This window comes from Salminus brasiliensis, chromosome 9 (assembly GCF_030463535.1).
Source record: "Salminus brasiliensis chromosome 9, fSalBra1.hap2, whole genome shotgun sequence".
Lineage (NCBI taxonomy): Eukaryota > Metazoa > Chordata > Actinopteri > Characiformes > Bryconidae > Salminus > Salminus brasiliensis.
Window position 1 is genome coordinate 26,271,149 of NC_132886.1, and position 15,555 is coordinate 26,286,703.

Here is a 15,555-nt window from a genome sequence, read left to right on the forward strand (position 1 = left end):
AATATCGGCCTGATTGCTGTAAAAGTTACTGTAGTTGTTGCTACAGAAAACATGAGGAAAGCAATTCTTCTTCTTCTTAAAATCTGTTTACCTACATTAGAAACGACTGTGTCAAAGTTTACTCTTTCATTAGACTGGGCCCTGCTCTCCTCAACAAATATTCACAGCAAGGCCTGGTGTATTTTACTCCCTATCAGGCTATCATAACTTGGGTAATCGAATCTCTCCTTATAAGAAATTGCACCATGCAAGAGATCCTTGTGTACAAATTACTTAGTGCCTCATATCAGGTGTGCATTAAGCTCGGTGAGAAAGGTGCACCCTTCATAAAAGTGTGGAAATTGAGCTCCTTCATTGGAGACAGAGTGCATATAAGAGTAAACATAAAAAAAAGGAGGAAAGGGAGTCGCCTTTTCTGTAGATAATCAGGCCTTGTGGAAGCGTCTGATGAAACAGCTGAGGAAAATAACCTTTGTCTCTCATAGCTTCAAAGGATTGTGTTGTGATTTTTATGATCTAGTCTTGACCTGTCTTCCTCAAGGAGCCCAGGAGTAGTGTGTGCCAACTTCAATTTAGTCTTTTCTCCTACAGCTCACCTTTCATGCCCTATAGCTCATGCCACAGTGAACCAAGATCACTGACATGTTCTCAATATCCACTTCATCTCAGAGGCAGATAGTGGTGAAGCATTATTTATAGAGTATAAAAAATACATACAAACTGAAGACATAAGACATAAGACACAAAAGAGCATTTCTATTTTGGTCCATTCGTCATGAACGTTTGACACAATGTAAACAACAACGGTCAGATTTACATTATAGGGGGTGATAAATCTTATACTAGCCTCCTTTCACTCAGTTCTTCAATGATCTGTGACACTGACATGGTGGTGGTGTGATAGTGTGTCTTGGGCTGTTTCGAGTGGATCAGACTCACTGTCCACTCTATTAGACACCCCTACCTAGTGGGTCCACCCTGTGGACAGAAGCTCCTTTGTCGCTACACAGTTTGTGTGGGTCAGCCTCTAGTCCTTTATCAGTGCTCACAGGACGCAGTTGGCTGGATGTTTCTGGGTGGTGGACTATACTTAGTCCAGCAGTGATTAAAACAGTGTTTAAACACTCCAGTAGCACTGCTGTGTCTGATCCACTTATACCAGCACAACACACACTACTAACATACCACCACCATAATATCTGCTCTGTGGTGGTCAGCCCTTTGGGGTTCTGATGATTTGAAGAACAGGGTGAAAGGAGGCTAAAGTATGCAGAGAAACAGATGGACTACAGTGCGGAATTATAGAACTACAGAGTGCTCCTATATGGTGAGTGGAGCTGATAGAGCATTTGTATCGATCCCTTCATCATAAAATGTTGACACAATGTATAGAACAACTGTCAGATTTACATTATGTGGGAACCAGTGAAATTTGTAATTAAGGAGATCCATATCTGGGAAATGTATTTGCTGTGTAGAACACTAATATCAGAATAAATACCAACACCATTCATACAGAAAGTAGTGGTTTTACATCACTGTGTTCATTAAAACATATCCAAAGTTCTCCTCATCGGAGTCTAGTATTAGTTATAGTCCTCATCCAGCACCTGGTTTGGTAAATCAGTGCTTAATGATGGTAAATCAGGTGAGCTGCTGATTGAACTGAACAAATCCAAGCTCTGGTGTTTCTCTAGGAAGAATCTGGAATCAAGACTTTCTTCAAATTGAGAAAGTCTTGCTCCTTTCTAGTGTATTTATGTTTACATACATCTGATTTTGTGTGATCTGGAGTTTTTACAAGCAAAAACTCTTCTCTATCTCTGCTGAGTTTAAAATCACGAGCTTCATTGCCTACAATACTGTAGATGTATCAGTTTATACTGAGTGTATAAACGTGTTATGATGGTTGATATGCTGTTGTAATATGCTACATAAGATGCATGTGTAACTCCTAAAGGCTTCTGAATTTCTTCGCTGCTTTTTTTTAAGGTTATCTGTGAATGCTGCTTTTTAAATGACCCAGAATAGGTGATATCAGGCATATCTTCATTTATCACCATGCCTTAGCCAGAGAATAACAAAGAAATATTTTGTGAAAATAAAAGTGTCGGTTACAGGACAAAAAAAAGCACTAAATGTCTCCTTCCTTTGACTCAGTCATACGTTATCCTGTGGTTATGACACAGCCTGAGTCTGAATGACAAGTAGATCCTGAACTGCGGGGCTGCTCGCAAGGTCATCTGGATGAGAGAGAGAGAGAGAGAGAGAGAGAGAGAGAGAAAGAAAGAGACAGAGGGAGAGAGCTAGTGAACTCAGTGATGGACTCTTATTGTAGTGTCTTCAGAGGTTTCACTAGAAGTGATTGTATCCTCTCTCAGCTCACCTTCTTACAGCCTGAGAAGCTGCTTTTAAGTTGTCAGAGTAAATTTACCTCCTAGGCCACGATCCTGTGTATCTCTTACCTCAGTCTTTCTTTCTTTCGTTCTTTCTTGCTTTCTATCTTTCTTTCCATCAATACAATTAATCTCACAAAAATTACTCAGATGAGAGAATCAGAGGTTATCACTTATCAGATGTGTTTTTTCTTTCTTGTATCCACCTAAAAACATATTCTTTTGTAGCAACTAGCTGTTTTTAAGTTGGAGAGGTAGATATGTTGGCAGAAATCCCATTCAGTCTAATGAGAAATTATAGTGATCTATGTGTAGAGTCACTAAGTGAGGGTTTAGCATATGCTATGCATCCAAGCTAGGGTATATTGTTCTTGGTAATCATAAATAATGAACAAATAAATACTTTCACTTTAAGTTTTGCAAAAAGCTGAGTTGTTGAATGAGACTAAATGGGAATTGTACCAGCGATCCATAAAGCTTACCAAGCAACCGTTGCAAGGAGAGATTGTATTCATAGGACGAGCATAGATTCCCAATCAGAGCTAGTTAAATAACCAATTAGTATAGGTCAGTAAAGGTCAGCTTCCTATTGCTTTGTGTGATGAACTGTCAATCAAATTATCCTAAATCTTATTATAAATATCATGTTATATGACATACCTACATTTTAGAGCATACTATTACAAAACAAGCAAATGGAAACTCCTGGAGTTTATAACAATTTGTTTCTTAATGTTTCTTGTTTCTTAATGCTCTCTATACCCCTCTAGCTCACCCCTGGCATTTGGCATGGCACCAATGGATTCATGTTTATCTGCTCCAGAGAGTCATTCTTCACAGGGACTAGACTAGCTGAATGAGTGAGCGCGCTGGCACATTTATGTCAGTGATGGGTGCAACTTAAAGTAGCAGAATGCATTCATTAGAAGGGGTGTCCACAAACATTTGGACATTCAGTGTACATGGAATGAAAATGTTACTCTTTGAAAATAATCGAGGCCTAAATGTCCTGCGGGCCTCCAGTTGAGTGAGTGTTACAACTGTGTGCAGAAAGAGTGGCAGTTAATTAGTGTGTATTGAAGCAGAACACTTGTGTCAGCCTGAGCTAATGACACTGGTTCCTCTTGCTACTGTGATGAGGACAGGCCTAATAAGAGACATGGGATTATGAGAAGGTGAATAATCTTTTTCTCTCCCTGACTGCAACACACACAATAAAATACTGTGTTAAGTGAAGTTAGAGATCCATTAAAATCCTGCCCAAGGGACCACAAGCCTATTTTGACAAAAAAAAAATATTAAGATATGGCCATTGAGATCACTAGTAGTCAGTTTCAGCCCCATTGTAACGTTACCAAGCCATTTCAGATGGATATCAGGACTGGGACGGACATTTACGTTGTGTAGAGCATTTCCATCAGCACTGACCATTCGCTAGGCATGCCACTGACAGGTTACAAGAGAGGCCAGAAGACTACACGCTCATTGCTATGAGTTAAATATTACACAGATGGCTTTAATTGAGAAAGTAGAGAGCAGAGAGATGATGATGACACCCTTAAACATAACTATTATTCAAGAATGTTAGAAAAGAGTTGAGTTATTAATTAACATTACCTCAGACAGATGCACCGACCTCACCCCAAGGCCGAGGCAAGGCAAGGAGTCCAAATAAGGAGGAGAACCTGAGTACTACATCACTACTATAAGGTTGGTAATAGTGTAATACCAGTCAGTCCATGTTATAATGTGATGTTCTTCAGATTATGACAGCTGGGCAGTAAAAGCTGATCGTCTCTATTTAGTGATTTTCTAAAAATAACCTTTATCTAGCTAAGTCTGAAAGGCTGGGTGACATAGACTGAATTTTAAAATCCTTCCCTCCCAAGTGGCAACACCTGTGTGTGAGTTTGTGTGTGTGTGTCCTCCATCTGCATGTTCTCTTTTCATCTATGTCTCCTCCTTTGATTCATCTCTCATGAGGCACAGGCCTCTAATGTATTCCTTCATTTGTTCTCCAGGGCCGAGTGATATTAAACTCAGCGAATTCCCCAAATATCAGGAAAGTTCATCCTCTTTCCATCTTCCTCCACTTGACCTTTTCAACCAAGACCAGCTAACATGTGTCTCAATTGGAGCTGATTGCAAATTCACAGATACCGCAGAGTGCAGGAGTGCTGTACGCTCCCATGTAAAGCTCTTATGAATGTCTGAATCAGTCTTTTTGGGACAGTGTGATCCTACCTGAGCCCTTTCATCTTGGAGCAGATTGCGCTTTCTTGCTCATGGTCTTTTACACTGCTTGAGGGTAAGATTTGGGTCTTGATCACTTGGCCAGAACACTTGAACTTTAGCCAAAGGAGTTATGTAGTTCTACAGTGGATGCCACTGGAGCCTGGAGAAGTCTTGGAAATCTATTTCCCACAATTAAAAGCTGCATGGTTAAGAGAATGCTGGGTTTTGGAGACAAGAAGATAACGCTAAACGAACAATAGTTTTTGGGCAAGACCCCTTACACTACATTCTTCTACCTTTGTGACATGATTCACATGTACACTCTTAAAAAATTTGAGCTTTAAGTTGCACCCATTTCTGACACAGGTGTGCAAATGTGCAAAGCTTGTCAAATCCCTGTAGAGAAGTACTGCCAAAAGAATAGGACTCTCTGTAGACTTACTGTATTCTGTACACAGAACAATATGTCATACTGTGCCATGCACCACATCAGAAATCTCGTAAGTTATGTGTGTATGGAAAGAATTTCTGGAATGTATTTTTCTTGTATTTTCTGTGCCAGTTGTGCGTTCTGCAGAGGTCAGTAGGTTTTTTGCGTTGGAAGAGGTTTAGAAAAAAGCCTGTTCTCAAGCTTATTTACTGTAATATGCTCAGGCTGCTTCTTCCTGACATTAATCTTGACCTTTCCTGATATGCAATGTAGGTTTATCAGAAAATATAAGAGTGGGAGCTGATGAATGACACGATGTGGGGGGTTGCTTACATCAGAGGGAGGTGAGTGTGTGGGGATGGTGAGTGACTCATCACTTGTTGCTGTGACCTTCAGACCCTGTACACACTCGGCATGGGAAACTAAGTTGTGTCTTCACTGAGCCTGCCTTTTTTAGGGTCCTCAAGATTGAATTTCTCTGTTAGAAACGCAGCAAACAAGATTACTTCTGCATTACATTCTGTAAAAAAAAAAAAAGAAAGAGGACAGAGGCTGATTGGATGTGACATTTGGATTGATGGCTAACTTAGGTGCTTCTATATTCTGGACTTTAATTTTGCTTTGCTTCATTTTAATCAAAAACATCTTGAAGTTGTTGTGAAGTACAGTACAGAAAATACTATAGCATTTGAAAGTTTGGAATCAATTAGTATTAATAGTATTAATAATTTTGGTTATTTTATATTAAATTATAAATGATAAAATCTAGGTTTAATAACACAAACATTGTTCTACATTTTTTACATTTTATGTCAATATGTCAGTGAGAGAAAATAAACAGCCATAGATTTCTTCTACACTGTTAAAAGTATAAAGTTCCTTAAGGATCCTTTTTGGAGATTCTTCAGTTTGAAGCTGTTAAAGAAACCTTCTAAGGTGCCTTCATAAAAAGGTTGTCAGAGGAAAAAGGTTCCTTGAAGGTTCCTCAAAGCACTGTTAGTGGTTCCTCCACAGTTTCAAGTGAGATGCTTCTTGCTGTATCTCCTTCTATGGCAATGTTATAGTATTTATGTTGTGGCTGGTTAAGCAGGTTAAGTTCATTGACTATTTAAGTATTATTTTTTTGCTCTAGTGCTGTTTTATTAGTGCAGAGTTGGATTCACTTCATGGATAATGGGTTCAAATCACCAACTGTGGAGAAAAGTGTGAAAGTTTATTACACATAAACTATTTGTGTGTGTGTGTGTGTGTGTGTGTGTGTGTGTGTGTGTGTGTGTTTCAGTGGCAGTGTACACCAGTGTAATTGTAGCAGTGGTCCTACTGGCTATTGCAGTTGGTGCCACCATGCTCTTTTTCTTTCAACAAAAACACTCAGCTAAGTAAGTTTATAATAATAATAATAATAATAATAATAATAATAATAATAATTTGTTAGATTTAGATTAGGGTAATTGTTGTTGTTTACTGTGTTTTGGCTGCTCAGAGATTCCAGTTTAATTGCCAACGAGGAAACCAACAGTTCTGATGGTAACTGGAGAGGAAAGGTCAGTCAAAATGTACTTCATACATTGGTTTCTTTAATTGGCTGCATATAAACCTAATGAAAATAAACTAAAACAGAGAAATATCATACTTTGATTAGAGCTAAGGTTCAACCTATTATCCTGTGGAAAATCTAGACTAGTCTAAAGTAATAATGACAATGACTGGGAATGGGGTCAGGCCACGCTGACAAAGAAACTAGCAGAAACTCTGATATACACACACTTCCGCACAGTGAAAACCCAAGCATGGGTGAAGCTACAGAAGTTGCCATTAACAGGGAAGCATGCATCTGTTAAACTAGGGGTATTATCATTGCACACCAACTACATCCAGTAGGGAACCTAGCAGTTTATTATCTGATTAAATATGTTACCCACTTTTCACCTTCTTTTATCTAGTGACCTTTCAAGTTCCTGCAGTTTTAAAACAGCCTGTACCAAATTCCAGTCCCACGGTGCGGCGTAAATAAAAGCTTGTTTTTTTTTCTAATTTAATACGTATTTTGGGAAGCTTGAAAAGATAGATATTTTAAGAACATACCATAATTTTAATTTCCTTTTTGATATATAAAGTTACACAAAGAAGGTAAAAAGCCCAGTATTGATTTATACATGAACGTATACTAATGAACCAGCCTGTTTCTAGTGAACTAAGGTAAAGTTGTTTTTTCATAAAAATTATAAAATATATATATATATAATTCAAATGGACTGAAATTCCTTTAAAAGACAGTAATTAGCCTTAGACTTTCTTATTGCAACTGGGCACTTTTATAATTGCCTTAAAATCAATCAATCAACCACAGCTTTCCACGAACTTTAAGGTGGATGTCGATTTACAATTTTCGACATTAGGAATCAGATAAATCCTCTCCCAGTCAACTCGAATTAAGTTATGTATAAAACCTTGATCATCAAAACCTTGAACTACTGTGCTTTGCTGGAATTTAATGTTTGGCCTAGTATAACTATCAACTGACTGAAAAAAATGTTTCAAAATGATCAGACACTGACTGATTAAAAGACAAAAGTTGTGCTATGGAAGAGGCAGCATCACTATGAGCTGAGTGTGTTCTTTAACTATCACCTGTTGAGCTGATGAGATTTAGAGATCACAAATTTAAGAGCCAATAGTTTAAATAGCATTACACATTAACTTGATACTTTTTAATATAAATCACTACATCCCCACCCCGGTTTGGCCGATCAGTCTAAATTTATGTATATACTGTATGTCCCTCAATACAAATGTGCCTATCCAAAACTGACTTAAGCCACACATCTATTTTGGAAAACACACATTCAAATGAATTCTACTCAGACTGGCTCTTTTTTTTTTTATCTACAGGAGTATCAAAATGCTATTGTCAGTAGATGGAGCGGGATTTGGTAGTACATTCCCTGACATCAACAGCATAAGAATAATTAAGCATCTTTAGTTTGTTGCTTTTGCAGGGCTATCATGTTTCTTACTAGCCATGGAAGAAATGTGTTTAGAATATGAAAACAATGGTATGAAGTAATCCTGCAAAACTGATACACATGTCAGTGGGATCCAATTTTCAATGTTAATTATTGGTACACATCCCTTGGAATTGTGCTTCAAACAAGAACGCAATCTGCGTCCCATTTTCATGTACATCTGATACACAAAGGCAAGTGAGGGGTATGTACAGTATGTACACAGAGCACTATTCAAACCTCCTACCCAGACCCAGCATGCAAACCGGAGGCTTTTGAAGTTCCCCTCCAAACCCAAACCCTGCGTGTAAACCGGAGGCTCAAAGAGGTCCCTTTTACATGCAGACCCAGGGTCCCACTAAACATGCCCCGTGTGTAAACCAGAGGCACACAAAACTGCCTCATATACAGTGAAAAGACCACAATGTATTCAAACGCAGTCTAATGCAGCACTTCACTCAATTTAGCTGCAAAATCTTAAGCTTACCAACTTACCGGGGCAGTGGTGGCTCAGCGGTTAGAGCTCTGGGCTATAGGTGACAAACTTGTGGGTTCGATTCCCGGGCTTGGCAAGCTGCCACTGTTGGGCCCTTGAGCAAAGCCCTTCACCCTCTCTGCTCCCCGGGGCGCTGGAGTTGGATGCCCATAGCTCTGGGTGTGTGTGTGCTCAGTGCCCCTAGTTCACTAGTGTGTGTGTGTGTGTGTGTCACTATCACAGATTGCACCTTTAAGCTCATTTAAAATGCACACAGCTCCATACAGACATAGACATGGATCTTGGATTCGTGATACACTAATTTACGTGATTCACTAATCTTTAGTCCTAAACCTGAGCACACAAGTAAGTAAAAAACATTTCATTAAGTCATTATGTTTCATTTCTGAGTGACTGTTGACTGAATATTGTTTTTTTTAAAGAATGAACTAAGTGACCTTTATATTACTGTGGCAAAATGCTTGGTTGTGGCTGAGGATTAGCTAGCTCACGAGCTACATAGCAACTAATCTTCAGCTGTTAAATGAAATTGCTGATATGATATTGCTTACATAATGTCAAACTAGCACAGCGTATGAACTACCTTTTTGCATAATTAGCATGGGGAGCTAGCTAACATTAGTGTGGCTAGTACAATTTTAATTATAATGAAAAAATTTAACTAGCTAGGTAGCAATTATATGTCATAATTATATCTGACTTTAATGTTATAAAGTTGTAAATTCTTTGAACCTATTCACATTTTTAATACAAAAATATTGAGGGCATGAACATTAATATAGGGGAGAGTCTCATGCAGGGTAAAAGTTAACATGGATATTTGATGTAGTTTAGCATGTGATTGTGATTTTGATCATTTGACATATCCCCTCAGCACTGCTAACTTTACTTTTCAAGATTCACATGCAAGTGGTACAAGAATAAGCCTTCTTTAAAATGTAAGTATTTTTGGGACCAGATTGTATGTATAAATATGTATTTATTTAAGCAAATGTATTCATGCTGAGAAGGCAAATATTCGCTTAGCCCACATTGCTTAATATTGCCCGGCCCTGGCATATTTGCTTATATATTTGCCTGGCAACGGCTTCCCCATTCAAGACTTAGTCTGATCCACGCAGAGTTTTGTCTAACGTGCCAATAATATCACTTATAACCATCTTATAACCATATAGGGGGAAGACGCGCCCCAACGTATCATATATAACCCAGTTTTCTCTGCCTGCGAGCAGAGCCGTCCTTAACTTGCATCTAAATGCTTGTTGCTCTCTGTAAATGTTACTCAAAGGCTTTGATGGATTGATTTTTCCACGACAATGCATATATTAAAAATGTGCTGATTTTTTGTGCTTTATTCTTGCTCTTCAAAACCATAATCAGACTTATTTTTGGTATTTCTTGTAAAGCTGTCCAGTGTTGACAGGACAAAGATAGGCTGCTCTCAGAATTTCTTCCTCTTGTTCAGAGGGAGCTTTTCCTTGCCACTGACTCCTCTAGCTTGCTGAAAAGGGGCTCGACCCTGGATTTCTGTTAAGCTACTTTGTGACAGCGCCTGTTCTCAAACACGCCATACGAATCAATTTGAACGGAATTAAACTGAACACTTGACCAGATGAAGCCTTGAGGCAATTCTGTTTGGAAAAGAAACCCCCATGTCCAATTTACCACTGTACCAAAAACACTGATCCAGAAATAGCGTTAGCCTGTAACTATTTCTAACCCTAAACTCAGGACATAAAAAAATAAGCGGCTCTTTCTTTAGTGCTAAAAGATCTATTTTGAAAAGTGTTGTGAGGGCACACAGTCAGTTTCTCTGTACTGTAGATAGCAATTCTCTAAACCTCTGTTGAAACACTATGGGTATTTGTTTATACTGTCTTTTTCTGTTTCTCTGAGTCTTTAATTAAAGAGGGGAGTAAATGTCCTTTCTGTCTGCTCCTGAAGAAACACTCCTTCTGTTTGCTTGCTCTGCTTGCTCGGAGTGCTGTAACTGCTTCTCATTAGCGAGGCCGAAAGCCTGCAGACTTCAGATTCCACAGCAGGAACAGTAAAGAACATCCGAAAAGACCACCGGAGACCTGAAAGCACAGCAGATCTGAGCACGTCTAGAGGACGTTTCATTAGATTTCTGAGCTTTGCCTTGTGGGTCAAGCTTTAAAAGCATCAGTGCCAGAAAAAAGTAAACCTATGAGGGGGAGGGGGGAAACCCACATTTGTGTACGGTCATCTATCTATCTATCTATCTATCTATCTATCTATCTATATATCTGTCTATTTGTCTATCTATCTATCTATCTATCTATCTATCTATCTATCCATCCGTCTGCCTGTCTGTCTATCTATCTATCCATCTGTCTGTCTGTCTGTCTGTCTATCTATCTATCTATCTATCTATCTATCTATCTATCTATCTATCTATCTGTTTATCTATCTATCTTTATGGCTATCTATCTATCTATCTATCTATCTATCTATCTATCTATCTATCTATCTATCTATCTATCCGTCTGCCTGTCTGTCTATCTATCTATCCGTCTGTCTGTCTGTCTGTCTGTCTGTCTATCTATCTATCTATCTATCTATCTATCTATCCGTCTGCCTGTCTGTCTATCAATCTATCCGTCTGTCTATCTATCTATCTATCTATCTATCTATCTATCTATCTATCTATCTATCTATCTGTCTGTCTGTCTGTCTGTCTGTCTGTGTCCATCTAGTTATCTCTACCATTCTCTCTCTCCCTTCTGACGCTTTCTATATCTCTCTATCTTTCTCTATCTTTTCTCTCTCCCTTTCTCTTTCTCCTTCCCTCCACTCTCTCTCTCTCTCGTTGTCCCTATATCTTTCTCTATTTTTCTCTCTCCCTTTCTCCTTCTTCTTCCCTTCAATCTTCTCTCTCTTTTTATCCCTCTTTCTCTAACTTTTCTCTTTCCTCCCCAGCCCCTCTCGCTTTCTCTCTATCCCTCTCTTTTTCCCTCCCTCCACTTTTCTCTCTCTCTCTTTCTCTCTTGCTCTCTCTCTATATCCCTCTCTTTCTCCTTCCCTCCACCTCTCTCTTTCAGTCTCTCTCACTTTGTTTTCAGCTATATGGCGTTAATGGAAGTGTTGTGCTGTGCAGGTTGTATTAGGCAGTAATGGACATGGCAGCCTCAGGAATCAGTTCATTACCTCTGTGCATGAAATGTATAGCACTGCACTGCATTGGCCTGTTGTTAAAAGTGAAGCTCTTTCACATTTCTGTTCAGTCTGTGAAAATATAAGAGCAAAAAAAAAGGGTCACAGCTGAGAGAAAGGGGCTTCATGAATAGGGAGTTTCCAGGGTAATGGCCTGATCAATTATTCAATTGTTAAAGAGACAGAATCTTCTGGAATACAAATGAGATGGGGACCAAGAAGGTTTCTCCTTATCTGTACCAGCTCTCTTGCAGCACCTTAGGTGGACCTTTCCTTCATTTGTTTAAATAGCCCTGATTACCATCAAAATAGGGCAGGAGAACAACCTGCACCTTCCTCTTAGCCTGAAGATCAGTTCTCTTAACGTTCAGACGTTCTTCAGTTCTGTTTCAGTGATTAGATCACTCCCATTCATGCATACATCCAGTCACATATCTGAGAGTGTGCCCTGAATGCAAATGGCTTGTTTCGTCCTGCCTCATCCCTCTCTCTCTTTCTCTCTCTCTCTCTCTCCCTCTCTCTCTCTCATTCTCACTCTCATTATTCTCCTCTGTCATTCTCAAGGATTCGGCTGCTTTCTTTCAAATCTGACCTGAATTTGGAGCAGAATATTAACAGTGTACAGTGATCCATTTTTCATCATTTCTGAAGCCCTACCTTCTTCACCTTTATTCCTTCTTCTCCTCTCCCACTTAGAACAGAGGAGGAAAGTCAAACGGTTTCATGTTTTCATCACAGTCAGCTTTTCTGCTCTTGATCGTATCTTAACTCTTAACTCTGAGACTTGCCTCAGTATCTGTGGGGTTATGTGAAGCGCCTGGAGCAAGAATGTTGCTCTCCAAAGCACGCCGTAATTATTGGCGCCACTTGATGTTACACTGGCAGTCGAAAATAACTGCTCAGGTGCTGTTTTGTTTTGGTAAGTCTCTGATACACACTACTAATGAATGGGAAGGGAGCATTTGGTGTCTATAAGCATTCAGTAAAGTTCTACTCATTATTCACTGCTGTCCAGACACCTCCTATAGTGCTAGTCCCTCAAGTCCCATGACCACCTAACTTCCTCATTAATCAGCCCACTCCGTCACTTGATGAGCCGTGTGACATCTTGTCTTGTCTTGTTGGCTGGTCAAGTAATTTTAAAAAAAGAACAGATCTTCATTGAAGGTGCACCCTATTTACACCAGGTCAGGAGATCAGGAGGTGCTCTCAGACACATTTGAGAGACGTTCCAGCCGTCCAGTCGTTAAGACGTCTTAACAACCAAAATGCCTCCCAGTACAATCAATACACCAGTAATAAATGCCACCCAACTAACAAATTTGCACATTCCTTCCCACACAGGATTTCAGGCTGACTAACCAGAGAATTATTTTTTTCTCCCCAAAAGCCCATTATCCAACTCCAGTTCACAAGCACAACCAGCCACCACCTCTTTTTGATCCACCGTCAATGTGGCGTCACTGGGGAACCAATGCGCTCGGCGAAAAATGAGGTGATGAGGGTAGAGAGCACCATCTACCCACCTGGAGAGAGCATGGCCAGTTGTGCTCGCTCAGACTCTGGCTGCTGCAGCCTGGCTCGAGATTCAAACTCGCGACCCCTGGGTCATGTGTTCAAGAAAGATTATTAATTATTGATTTTATCAAATATATTAAATAACATTTGTCTGCAAAAATTCTAATGTTTACAAATGATATATCAGCACATTGGGCTGTTATAGTCATTGCTTAATTGCACCAGGAAGTATGTGTCTGTTACGTTTCTCCATTCATTTATTCATTCAGGTTTTTTCTTGAATGTGTCTCCCGTCTGTTTACAGTGAGTACTTTAGGCTGTGGTGAAATCTGGACACCATGACGTACCTAATGAAAGTGTTGCCCTGGTCCGTGTAGTTAGTTTCCCCTACAACACGTCACACATTGACTGCCCTTCCTGCATTTCAGCATCTCAGGATCGATGAGGTTAACGTAGTGATTTAGCTTCTTTTGTTTGGCCCGACGTTTCGACTGACATCATTATTAGGGAACATGTAGGGCGAGCACAGTCAATCAAATCACCTCCTTTCTCTGACGTTCAATTAACTCCATGAATCAACGAGGCAGAAAATAATCTAGAGGAAGCCCTGCATTTCTCCAGAGGTGGTGCGGGAGAGGGAGTGTGTGTCTTCGGTTAATTAATGACTAATTACATCAATCAAGGTAACACCATTATTGATGGAGGTTGATGGCTGTAAACAGCAGGAGGGTTGAGGCTGTAGGAGGAGTTCTAATTGGCCGTGCAAGAAAGCTCAAATGTTAAATCAGGCGAAATTGGCCCCATCCAGGCGTGCTACTGGGTACAAATGCGCAAGCATTTACCTAGGAGCCGCTAATGACAGAAAAACTCATTCAAATATAGGTTTCATAAATCTTTAAACCTATATGGCTTAAATCAATTTTTTAAGCAATTTTTAAGTCAGTTATATAAATTGGGTTACAATGGTTTTGCTGCAGGGCTCATCATGAGTCATGAGAGTTTGCCTGTGGCACATTGTCTGATACGATAGTATTAATTAATAAAGCCTACAGAATCTGCAGACATTATTTTAATAATTCAGAGTTAAACCCTTCTTTTTTTCCTTCATACCACTAATATTAATGCCTCACACATTTGTTCTCTATGCCAGTCCAGTGTAACCTTCAGCTCTGGACATGAAAATTAAACAGAATCTGCTCAGAACAAAATCACTGAGGGCGCATTGGTAATAAATGGGGTGCACACACTATTGATTGATTGGGTGGGGGATTGAGGGCCATCCTACCCACTCAGAGAGTGAGAACCTAGTTCTACCAGATGACTTTGGAGACAGGAGCGCAGTAAAGCATGTTTAATCTTGACAATGGGAACAATGTTAGAATAAAGTATAAGGAATAAAACTACTTGTATCAACTTTGTTGATAAATGAAATCTTTGGCGTAGGCCCTGTCGAAGCCCAGGTCTTGCAACACTGGGACTCTTGCAGATCTTGATAAACTACATTACCACAGCAACCCATGCAGACACTGTTGTTGTCACAAAGCAGCTTTACATAATCAGTAATTAGTAAGAGGACAAGAGATCATCAACAAGACATTAAAAGACATGAAAACCCCCAAACCTAAGACCCCCAGTGAGCAGCCAAAGAGACAGTGGCAAGTAAAAACTGGAGGTGGAGGATGAAACCTTCGGAGAAACCAATACTCACTTGCTGGTCGGATTGGTAGTTGGCAGCTGGTCTGACGCAGGTAGAGGGGACCTCAGCGGTCAGTCTTCCGGCAGGTCGGGCTGGGTGACCATTTACTCAGAGAAGGTAAAGAGTCAGAGTTAGTTCTGGATGGATTTATAGAGAGCAGAGAATGTTGAGCAGTATCAGAGTGTGTCTGACGACTCTGGCAGGTCTGACTATAACAACCTGATTAAAAGGAGAGAGCCAGAAGGTAACACAGACACGGGAGCACCCTGAAACGCTAGCATCCATCTGCTCCACCGTCAACAAACCTGAGTGATCGCATGCTAGCAGCGAGACGACATCTCCAGCATCTCAGTATACTACAATACCCTGTGTCCGCAAACCCCTGCACCTACAACCTTTATCTAAGGGGAAACATTAATTACCAAAAGCTAAACTAAACTGATGAGTTTTCAGCCTAGATTTAAAGATTGAGACTGGGTCCCGAACATTATCTGGAAGGTTATTCCAGAGCTTTATAAGAAAAGGCTAATACCCCTGCTGAAGTTTTCTGAATTTTGGGAACTTGAGTTAACTCAACTTTAGTTACATGTTCTTCTAGTTCTGCA